Source organism: Suncus etruscus, chromosome 3 (genome assembly GCF_024139225.1).
Source record: "Suncus etruscus isolate mSunEtr1 chromosome 3, mSunEtr1.pri.cur, whole genome shotgun sequence".
NCBI classification, from domain to species: Eukaryota; Metazoa; Chordata; class Mammalia; order Eulipotyphla; family Soricidae; genus Suncus; species Suncus etruscus.
In genome coordinates this window covers 51035477-51047485 of record NC_064850.1, presented here as the reverse complement: position 1 = coordinate 51047485, position 12009 = coordinate 51035477, and positions in this window count along the sequence as shown.

The following is a 12009-nucleotide window of genomic DNA, read 5'->3' as shown; positions in this document are numbered from 1 at the left end:
TATAATTTAGCTTTTACGCCTTCTGAATAGTACATTTCCCATTCAGTTCGCTGTTTAGACGACAGGCATATTTCAGCGATTCTTTTAAAATCATACAAAGTCCAAGATGAGTTATGACTCCAAAGTCTTAATAGCTCCACACTGTATGGCGATTTTGGCCCATTTTCTTTACATGATCTTTTAAACCGATCTAATTCTTCCATCTGATAGGGTACATAGTTAGAAACATTGACCCCGTCTATAGGGGATAAGGCCTGATAAGCAAAATTATTCTGAATAGAGCTCTGAGACCGAGCATGTGGTTCATCGTTTGAATCTGCTCTGCTCTGCGATTCAATTTTGTGACTAGAAGGAGGCATACTTCGTGGAGTTAGCACTGGAGGTAGATCATTATCTGAGTCCAACTGTCAAGCAATTCACTAGAATCAGGCTTAACATTCTGAGTTGTTTTTCTTCCAGCAAAAATTTCTATATTGTTGATGGTGGGGCTGGATTCGTCAGCCTGCACCTTGGTCTGAGTTTTCGTCAGATAAATTTCCTTATTATCTATACTGGTTTTAGCCTCACCATTTCTACACTTTCTATTTCCTAAATAGAAATAACAGCAAATAACTATGCTCATAATAATAACGTTAGTCAACACAGAAATTCCACAAACTATGATGGCTAGAGACACTACACTTTTCATTTGAAATATAGACCACAACCATCCAACTGCAGTGATTGTCCTTAGATCAAAACCAATTAGTTTTAAACAAAATGGAATGATCCACTTGTATACTAGAGCACCAATGCGTAAGACTAAGGGTGGTAAAATCCACATGACTAACCACAGAAACCATTTGATGGTCAGCATAGGAAATTTCCAATGAAATATTTCACTTACAGTTCTGAGGGTCCAGGGTTCAGGTCCCTGTCCGGGCGTCATTATGTAGCAGGTCAGCCCCTGAAGAGGTTGACTGATGGAGGGATGGAGAATGAGGCCCTTTTCTTCCAGCTCGGAGCACGCGTCTGCCACTCTGTCTAGCCCACGGTTCTGAGGTGAAACGGCAGGTAAACAGCTCGCAGACAATCAGGCTCGTGGAAATATTTGCTTTATTCGGATGGACAAAACTGAAGTCCAAAGACTCAGATTCAGTTCCATCCAGCAAAAGGCCCTCGCCTTCCACAGACCCTTGCTCTTATAGTCCAGAGTCAGGTCCCACCCAATGGTGGGATCATATACCAACCAATGGTGGAAGCAGAATCAGGTCCTACCCTAGGGTGGGGGCAGAATGCCAGGTCACACCCTAGGGTAGGGCACAATCACCTAATCAGATTAGGGTGAGCAACATAGTAATCCCCCAAAATATTTACATACACAACAATCCAGTACTTTGCTAAATAATTTTAAAAATCATAGGCTTCCTCAATATTGTCTCTGTACTAGGTTCTCACTCCAAGGATTTGTACTTGGCAAAAGTTGTCTTCCCAGGAGATTTTTTCATGAGAGAGAGGTGGTGTCAAAGTACTTTTGCTTAGACCCAAATTTGAACCCATAGTTCTGGATATATATTAAAGTGATCAAAATCAGAAAAAATATTGTTTCAAATATTTGAACCATTTTCTGAGTTCAAGATAGTAAGAAAGAAAATTGCCTTGGGACAAGGACTCCTTTGCTTGAGAAAATGATCATCCCAACCCTCAAAGTACGCCACAGCAGAGATGTCCTTGTCAAATGACCCTTTCTCCGCAGCAATAGTTAAATAAAACAAAGCATACTCTTCTAAAATGAACTCATCTCTTTCTAAAACAAATCCTGGCTCAGAGAATCTTCCAAATTGTCAATGTCTGACTGCATTGAGGTCATATAAATGTGGGCACTTTGCTGAACTGAGTAATAGAAACTTAATTGAAATAATATCACATCCCGGAGAGATAGCACAGCAGCATTTGCCTTGCAAGTAGCCGATCCAGGACCAAAGGTGGTTGGTTCGAATCCCGGTGTCCCATATGGTCCCCCGTGCCTCCCAGGAGCTATTTCTGAGCAGACAGCCAGGAGTAACCCCTGAGCAACGCCTGGTGTGGCCCAAATATCAAAAAAAAAAAAAAAAAAAAGAAAGAAAGAAAGAAAGAAAGAAATAATATCACATAAAAACTCGGATACTGGGGCTGGAGAGATAGCATGGAGGTAAGGCATTTGCCTTTCATGCAGGAGGTCATTGGTTCGAATCCTGGTGTCCCATATGGTCCCCCGTGCCTGCCAGGAGCAATTTCTGAGCCTGGAGCCAGGAATAACCCCTGAGCACTGCCGGGTGTAACCCCCCCCCCAAAAAAAAAAAAAACCCCACAAAAACTTGGATACTTTCTCTCCACCTTGCCACATATGGAAAAACTGAGGGCAATTTGGGAAGACAGGAAGCAGATGCAGAATAAGAAAGTGCCCATCAGCAGTTTCTTGGTTAAGTCCCCATGAGAAAGACACCTTAGCTCTACTCTGGGTCCTCTTAGAGCCTAACAATCAATTCTGCATACACTGCTTTGTTGACTAAGTTTAATGGAGTTACCCAAAACTCCTTACACTATGAAAAGAAAAATTAGAATAAAGGCCTTCATGTGGGATTTATGGTTTGCAGTTTCCAAATGCAAATGGTTCCATTGACTTCCATGATCCTGAGAGGTCTCATATTACTTGGAGGAGACTTGCCAAAAAGGAACTTAGACATTGTCTCCTACAGATAACTGTTTGCTCTAGAAAAATGCAGTTGATCATAAAGATTGACTGTGGAAATTCCAGGATGGTGATTGATAGGTAGGCAATGGTGTTACCTCCAAACCAAAGGCAAACTGAAACCCACAAGCCCCACTTAGTGGCTCAAGACTGGAGTGAGTTTTGGACTTCTATCTAACACCATGCACAAAAATCAAATCAAAATGAATTAAAGACCTTGATATCAGACTCGAAACTATAAGGTATATAGAAGAAATGCAGGCAAAACACTCCATTGAGACTAGAGGCATCTTCAAGGAGGAAACACCACTGAGAGAAAAACAAATGGGATTACATTAAACTGAGTCACCCACAGAATGGAAGAAACTATTGACATAACACCCATCAGATAAGGGGCTAATATCTAAGATATACAAGGTACTGGCAGAACCTAACAAGAAAAAAATTATCTAATCCAATAAAAAAAATGGGGAGAAGAATAGAAATTTTCTCAAAGAAGAAATACAGATGGCCAAAAGACAAAATAAAATACTCCACATCACTAATCAACAGGGAGAAGCAAATTAAAACAATGAGATATCATCTCACGCCACAGAGACTGGCACACATCACAAAGAACAAGAACATCCACTGTTGGTGTGGATGATGTGGGGAGAAAGGAAATCTCATTCAGGGATCAGAGAGATAGCATGGAGGTAAGGCGTTTGCCTTGCATGCTGAAGGTCGGTGGTTCAAATCCCAGTGTCCCACATGGTCCCCTGAGCCTGCCAGGAGCAACTTCTGAGCATAAAGCCAGAAGTAAACTCTGAGCACTGCCAGGTGTGACCCCCCCTCCCAAAAAAAAAGGAAATCTTATTCACTGCTGGTGGGAATGCCATCTATCTAGTCTAGTCTTTTTGGAAAACAGTATAGATGTTACTTAAAAAACTGGACATTGAGCTACCATATGATCCAGCAATACCACTTCTAGGGATATACTCTAAGGCCACAAAAACAAATTCAGGGCCCGGAGAGATAGCACAGCGGCATTTGCCTTGCAAGCAGCCGATCCAGGACCAAAGGTTCGAATCCCAGTGTCCCATATGGTCCCCTGTGCCTGCCAGGAGCTATTTCTGAGCAGACAGCCAGTAGTAACCCCTGAGCACTGCCGGGTGTGACCCAAAAACTAAAAAAAAAAAAAAAAAAAAAAATTCAAAAATCCCTTCCTCACACCTATATTCATTACAGTGCTATTTACAATAGCCAGACTCTGGAAATAACCAAGATGCCCTTCAACAGATGAAGGACTAAAGAAACTGTGGCACATATACACAATGAAATATTATGCAGCCGTGAGGAGAGATGAAGGCATAAAATTTTTCTATATGTGGATTACATGGAATCTCTTATGCTGAGTGAAATAAGTCAGAGGGAGAGAGATAGACACAGAATAGTCTAACTCATTTATTGGTTTTAAGAAAAAGTAAGGACATTATTGTAATACTTTCCAGAGACAATAGAGATGAGGACCAGAAGGACTGGCTCACAATATGAAGCTCACCACAAAGAGTGGTGAGTGCAGTTTGGAAAATAATTCCATTAACAACTATCATTACAATCTTAATGAGTGAGAGAACTAGAATGCCTGTCTCAAATACAGGCAGGGGTTGGGAAGGAAGGGGGTATTGTTGGTGGGAATGTTGTACTAGTTAAGAGGGGTGTTCTGTTTATGACTGAAACTCAACTACAATTATGCTTGTAATCATGGTGCTCAAATAAAAATTTTATTAAAAAATACATTAAAAGAATATACAATGAATACTATATGTATCTTGTATATATATATATACACAATTGTATATATATGTATATAGAATGAAATACTATTCAGCTATTAGAAGAAATGAAGTCATGAAATTTGCTTATACCTGGATGGATTTTGAGACGATTATGTTGAGTCAAATATGTCAGAGGGAGAGAGAAAAGCACAAAATAGTCTCACTCATATGTGGGATTTAAAAGAAAAATGAAAGATAGTATAATAATAACACCCAATAGAGATGAGCGCTGAAAGGACCAGCCCATAAAAACAAGCTTAGCACAAAGAGTGGTAAGTGCAGTTAAGAAGTAACTACACTAACAGTTACCATGACAATGATAGAGTGAAATACAGTGCCTGTCTTGAAGACAGGCAGAGAGTGGTGGGAGGGAGAAAATGTTGGCAGAAAAGTTGCACTGGTGAAGGGAGGTGTGCATTTTAAGGCTGAAACCCAATTATGAACTTGTTTGTAACCATTGTGTTTAAATAAAGAAATTATTTAAAAAAAAAAAGACTGGAGTGAGTTTGCCTCTGATGTGGTGTGGTTCTAATTCAGTGGAGAAACAAATACTCAACTGTTTTCATCAAGATTTGTGCTTCTTAGGCTAGAGGTCATCTTCTATGTACTGTGAGCATGGCAAAGTTGATTAAAGGAAAGAGAAGTTTCCTGGGCAAGACAGTGCAATGGAAAGATCCAGAAAGAAAATATTTAAAGGTTGTAAATGTTTTAGATTTGGGGACACCGAGGTCTGTGCTCAGCAGAGAGGATTCTGCTTCAAGTCTCTCTCCTGACTTGGGAGAAGAAAACTGACCCAGCCAGTCATCACATGGATTTGAGCTTCTGGGACTAACCTCAGACAAAAGGGTCTAAAGCAGGGGTCCTGTGAGTTTTAAGAAAACAAGACAGGGGCCGGAGATAATGAAGATAATGCATTTTTCTTGCATGCAGAAGGACGATGGTTTGAACCTGGCATCCCATATGGTCCCCTGAGTCTTCCAGGAGCGATTTCTGAGCATAGAGCCAGGAGTAGCCCCTGAGTGCTGCCAGGTGTGACCCAAAAACCAAAAAGAAAAAGAAAAAGAAAGAAAAGAAAAGAAAACAAGAAAGAAAAGTATTTGGTGTCAGGGGGCTTACAGCCTCATGGACTGAGAATCCTGACTGTCATTTCTACATTACTTATTGTTAAGAAGCAGTAAACACAGGAAGAAGGGGAAACATAACAGGCAGTTGCCTATTCATGCTAATCTAACCTGGCTATGCCTTGACATATCAAAGGAGCCTGGGTCTGCTAATGCAAAAGTCTCTGAGTTGTCTTCTGGAAGATGGGGAAGATAAAAGTGTGAAGACAAGATCCCCATTAAGAGTGAGTTCCCTAAGTGTTCCCTAGTTATAGTAATTAGTAATTAGGGATTAATTTTTGGCCCCTCTCCTCAGACTATCATCTTTCTAGCTAAGTGTATTTATTTCCTGCATGTCCAATAGGTGCCAGAGAATAATCAGAACTCTCACTAGTTTGACTTTCTCAGCATTGCCACCTCATTCTCAGAGATAAGACAGTTGTTTCGTGACAGCTGGGACCTTGATTTAAATTTACCTCAAGGAAGGGAAAGATCTATTTAGCATGGCAAAGAGGAAACTCGTTTTCCTCTTCCTCGGATTTGTTTTATGGTAGTAGCATTGTTTAAAGGGAAAGAGGTTTTGGAATTGTTAAAGAGACCAGCAGGAAAGTGAATGGAAATTCCTGTCTGAATGGAATTTAGTTGTCTGGAATCAGGCCTAGAAGAGATTTTGGTGTAGACATGAATGACCTGGTTCCAACATGAAGCACCATTCTTCATCCATCTCTTCCCAAACAAGCTAGAGATGAGGAAGTGATATGAAGAAGACTGTCTAAGTGCTCTGCTGTCTCATTTCTGTCCTAGCAACTTTGCAAAGGCTATTGAACAAGACAGACAGTGACATCACTTTTAGGTCTGGACTCTAGCATGCTGTCTGCTGCCTCGTCCCTCTTTATTCTCTGTTTATCTCAGTTCAGAGGATGCAAAGAGGACTCAAGGGCAATGGACAACAAACTTAGAAGATGGAAGGAGACTGAATTCCTGAGTGACTGTTGCGAAGAGAGGTGCTTACCTGACCTACTTTGACTTGTGATGTGAGCAAAGATGACAGTTTTCATATGATACCACTGAGATCCTTATTGTTTTGCTAGGACAGCTAACTTGACTGTAACTAAGACAACTTAGTAAAGATATGCCTGGGGTCTTTTTATTACTCATCTGAAGGCCTTGAGACCTCTTAAAAGTTAGGTTTATAGATACATCAATCCAATCCAGCTCCTTTCCTCCAGAGAGCTTGCAATCCCTTAAAAATCTTTGGGGAAAGGAAGGTTCTGCAGAAAGTTAAGGAATGGCTTTGCTTTCCTATTATAGGCACTAGAGCAAGGCAGTCACCAAGGAATGTTTAAGCAAAGATTCTTGTAGAATTTTTCCTTTATCAGAAGTGCCAAGAACTGGGAGTTTGTTTCCCAGTCAGTGAAGTCATTGAGATCCTACCCATTTCCTCTCAGTTCAGCTCACAGTATTTTTCAAAATAGCTTTTCTCTCTGGCTTGTTACTTCCCCGTGACTATGAATAAAACAAAAATCAAACACATGAAAGAGATAGCCTACTGAATTCTTCCTGAGCAAAAAACTTGGTAGCACAGTGCTCTGAAGTATGCATCACTACAGCCCAAACTCAAGACTAAAAAAGAGACCCAGCATTCCTGGTGAACAAGTTGTTTACATGGACTTTATAGACTCTTTTCTTTTAATTCTCCTTCCCTCAGCAACTGAATAAGACATCAAGCCCAAGGTTCACCACAGAGCACCAAAGCAAAGTGGATAACAAAAAGATAGTAAAATGGGTCTGTGACTTTTCAATGTTTTTCTTCCCTTACCTGTTCTAGTAGCAGGTCAACTAAGTCAACCTTGAATAAGTGATAGAAGCCAGACACAAAAGGCCAAGAGTGTATAATTCCATTTATATGAAATATCCAGAATGTTAAATCCTTAGAGACAGAGGCAGATTAGTGGTTGCCAGGCACTGGTGGGGGGAATAGAAGAAGGGGGGGTCAGGGTGATGATGGCTGTTCAGTAGGGATAGGGCAGTTTTGGGGGATGATCAAAATGTTCTGGAACCAGATTAGGAGGAAAGTTGCATAACTTTCTATTAATGTACAAAATGACATTGAACTAGACATTTTCTGTTCTTATTGTTTGGCACTAGACATGGCAGTGCTATAGAGTCTGTGTCCACTGGAGGGGGAGTGGTGACCAGGGAGAAACCATTCCATGCCAGAATCAAATCCAGGCATGCTCATGCAACTACACACTCACACTCTGAGCTTTCTCTCCTGCCCATAACCTGTGCATTGGGTAGTGGGAAAGGGAAGGTCAGGGGGAATGGTTGGGGTCACACCTGGTGAAATTCAGAGCTTATTCCTGCCTATGTGCTTAGGGATCACTCCTGGCAGCACTCAGGCAACCATATGTATTGCTGGGAACTTGAACTGCAGTTGGCCTCTTTACTATCCCTCGAGTCTATAGAAATTTGTTTGTTCATTTTGGGTATTACAACTGATGTTCTCAGGACTTACATCTACCTCTGAGCTCAGGGATCACTGAGCTCAGGGCCATGTTCAGGGAGACCACCTGCAGTTCTGAGGATCCAACTTGAGTCAGCTTCATGCAAGGCTAGTGCCTTCAGTTTTATTTTTATTTTTTTAAAAAAATGTGATTTTTAAAAACAATAAGAACAACAACAACAAAAAAAACCTTTTGTTTGTTCATTGTGGTTCTAGTAATTCTACATAATCTTTGTGATGGTTTTTATGTATATAATTTTAACATCAGGCCCATCACCAGTCTGTCCACCTCCCTGCCCTAAGGGCCCCAAAGTCTCTTGCTTTCTACCCCAGCATGATGTCTTCTCATTCTACCCATGTTGCAAGCAAATCGCATGATTTTGTTCTTTCTTAGAGTCTCTTAGTATTTCATTGTGTATATCAACCATAACTTCTTAATCCATTCATTCATGATTGGGCATTTGGAATGTTTCGATGTCATGGCTATTATACTCAGTGACACAATGGGTATTGATATGCATGTATCCTTTAGAACAGGGGTCTCAAACTCAATTTACCTGGGGGCCGCAGGAGGCAAAGTTGGGGTGATTCTTGAGTGCAAAGTCAGTAGTAAGCCTTGAACATTGGGGGGTGTGACCCAAACAACTAAAACAAAACAAAACAAAAAAGATTCCTCTAGGGCAGGGCCACAAGATGTTGTACGAAAAGCCGCAAACAGCCCTCGGGCAGCAAGTTTGAGACCCCTGCTTTAGAATAAATGTTGATGTGTTGTGGGGATAGATGTCAAGAAGAGATACTGCTGGGTCATATGGAAGATCTGTTGCAGTGTTTGGGGGACACCTCCATATTTCTTTAAATAGAAGCTGAAGCGGAAAACATCCCCATCAACAGTGAATCAGGGCTTCTTTCTCATCCCAAATTCATAAACACTGGCTGTTTACAGACTTTTTTGAAATGTGCCCATTTTCATGGGTGAGATCATATCTCAATCTTGTTTTGATTACATTTTTCTAACCATGAGTAACGATGAGCACTTTTTCATTGGCCTATTGGCTATTTGTATGTCTTCCTTGAGACTCTTGAATGGCGCTTTTTAAAAAATGATCAAATAGGGCCCGGAGAGATAGCACAGCGGCATTTGCCTTGCAAGCAGCCGATCCAGGACCAAAGGTGGTTGGTTCGAATCCCGGTGTCCCATATGGTCCCCCGTGCCTGCCAGGAGCTATTTCTGAGCAGACAGCCAGGAGTAACCCCTGAGCACTGCCGGGTGTGGCCCAAAAACAAAAACAAAAACAAAAAAAAAAAAAGATCAAATAATAACTTGTACATCAGATGACTCTTTCCTCAGTGAAAATCATTTTGACATTTTCAGTAACCATTAATAATGTCAGCTTTAATTGTAGGAGAAATGAAATGCAATGCACTGCCAGCAAACTGGTAAACCCCCAAAACTCAGCATCAGGATGGGGGCCAGATCAATGGGAAAATCTGAAAGGGGAAATCACATGCTTTTCCATTATCTTGGGGGAGGCAGCTAGGAGCAGACCCAGAAGAGGCGGCTCGTGAGCAAACACAGTCTTTGGGTCCTTCCCAGATCCCTCCCCCAAAGGCATGTTACTGCTATTTATAAGTTAGATTCATTTTTAAAAAATCCTTATACCTCCCAAAAATGGGTTGGGTGGCAGACTGCAAGTGGGAAAGCAGAAAAGGAAAGCTGGGTGGTACTGTGGAGAGCCCCCATCTCTGTTTCTGCTGGGGGAGTCTTCAGTGGGTGACTGAACAGACTTACGGCTGGAAGAAATGGAAAAACACTTGCCTTCCCTCTTTGCTTCCTCACCTCCTCACCTAGCTAGCACTACTGCCTGAGCCTAAGCTAGGAGATCCAGGGTGTTCCTGTCAAGGACATTCACTTTATAACAAGGTCCCCTCTCCTGAACCTGAGACCCCAGTCTGTTCTGATAGCTGAGTTTCAACTTACTTTCCAAAATTAGCAGAAGCTCTGCTAGCTCTCCAATTTTTCATGGTCCTGCACAGAAGGCAAACAGCTCTTGGCTATTAAGTCTTTGGTGCTGGTCCTGTTCAGGCTCATCTGTAGATGGCCTGTGGCTTATGGAGCTCCCAAAATTTAGAAAAATTTTAAGCTAGTTCTTTTATCTTATTATTTTGATCTTTTTGTTTATTTGCTTGAGAGCTATCTCTGATTGTGCTTACTTCTGGTTCTGTAATCAGGGATCACTGCAGAGATACCTTAAGGGACAATAGGTGGTGCCAGAGATTGAAGTAGGATTGACCCCATATAAGGTAATTGCCCTCACTGCTGCCCTCACTCTGACCCAAATGTCAATTCTTAAATATAATCATTTTTCTTTATATTACAAATAATAGAGTTGAAAGAGCTCTCTAAGCATTAAAATTTATATAAGATTCCCTCTCTGCCCCTCAGGTGATCTTCTTCATTCCTTCCAAAGACCCCTCCCCCCAGAAATGGGCAGGTCTTACCCTAAAAAAAAGTTATGTAGAAGATGGGGGATGGGGTAACAGTAGGGCATTTGCCTTGCACGCAGCCAATCCAGGACAAATAGTGGTTCAAATCTTGTCATCCCAGATGGTTCCCTCCCACCTCACCCCGTGCCTGCCAGGAGCAATTTCTGAGTACAGAGCCAGGAGTAATCCCTCAGCGCTGCCAGGTATGACCCCAAAACCAAAAAATATAAATAAATAAATAAATAAATAAATAAATAAATAAATAAATAATAAAAAGGAGAAGACTCCAGAAGAAAAGTCCAACCTTAAACTGTCATAGGTAATCCAGGACTCTCTCAGATGGCACAAGGCTGAGATCAGTCCAGAAGGGATTTCTGTAAGCCTCAAAGCTTCACAAAAAAGAATGTAGCAATGTTCTGGAAACTCATTTGCTTCGACTAATTTGGTGTCCACATGGGTGCTGAGCTGGCCTACTAAACCATGTGTGTAGAATTATTAATTATGGAGTCCTGGATGTTGGTGGATGAAGGTGATGGATGGTCAGGCCTTTCTCTGCCAGGCCAGGCACCTACAACCCCTTCAAGCTGACGGGTCTGAAGGTTCAGGGTAGCAGCGAGGAAATGATCCATAGCAGTCAGCAAAAGTCAGGAGACATGAAGCTTTATTAACAATGTCTTAACCACCATGTGTGGCTTCTAGGCTAACCTTTTAAGCAGCCCCTTAAGATGCCCCGAATTTATTCCTGAATCTGCCATATCTCCATGTTGCCTACTTCTGCTGAGCCTTCTTGCTGCATTTTCTACACCCCTACGGCAACCCTTTTGTTACCTTACATAGACTCCTCCCAGATGTGGGCAGGTCTGACCATCGAGTAAAATTAGCATTTAGTCTAGGATGGGGTGACACACGTGAAAAAAAATAAGGGGGTCCAAGGACCTTCTGCAATAATGTGAGGGAGAAGTGCAAGTGGGAGGTTCTATAAAATAGAGATTCGTTAATGAAGGCTCATTGACATACCTAATGTGGTCATTCCCACCTTATTTACATAGGGCATAACCTATCAGAGAGCAGGGATGGCCCAGAAGATACAAAAAAAATATCAGCTCAGATATTGTGTCTGGGGGCTGTAGTAATGTATTGTTCCTGCTACTGATTTTATTCGAGTCAGTCCACAGACATGAATGTACCCATGGAACCTTAAGGATAGAGCTGCAATGTGGAAGTAAGTACCTGGTGGCTAGCTTGCAATTTTTCCTCACCATCTACAAGTACCTTAACTCCAGTTATCCCCACAATGACACTCTGATGATACACATGTTAATGTAGATTCATTTAGACCAATATACCATACTGGAGGGGAGATAAAGTATTAGTGAAGGTGTGTGTGTGTGT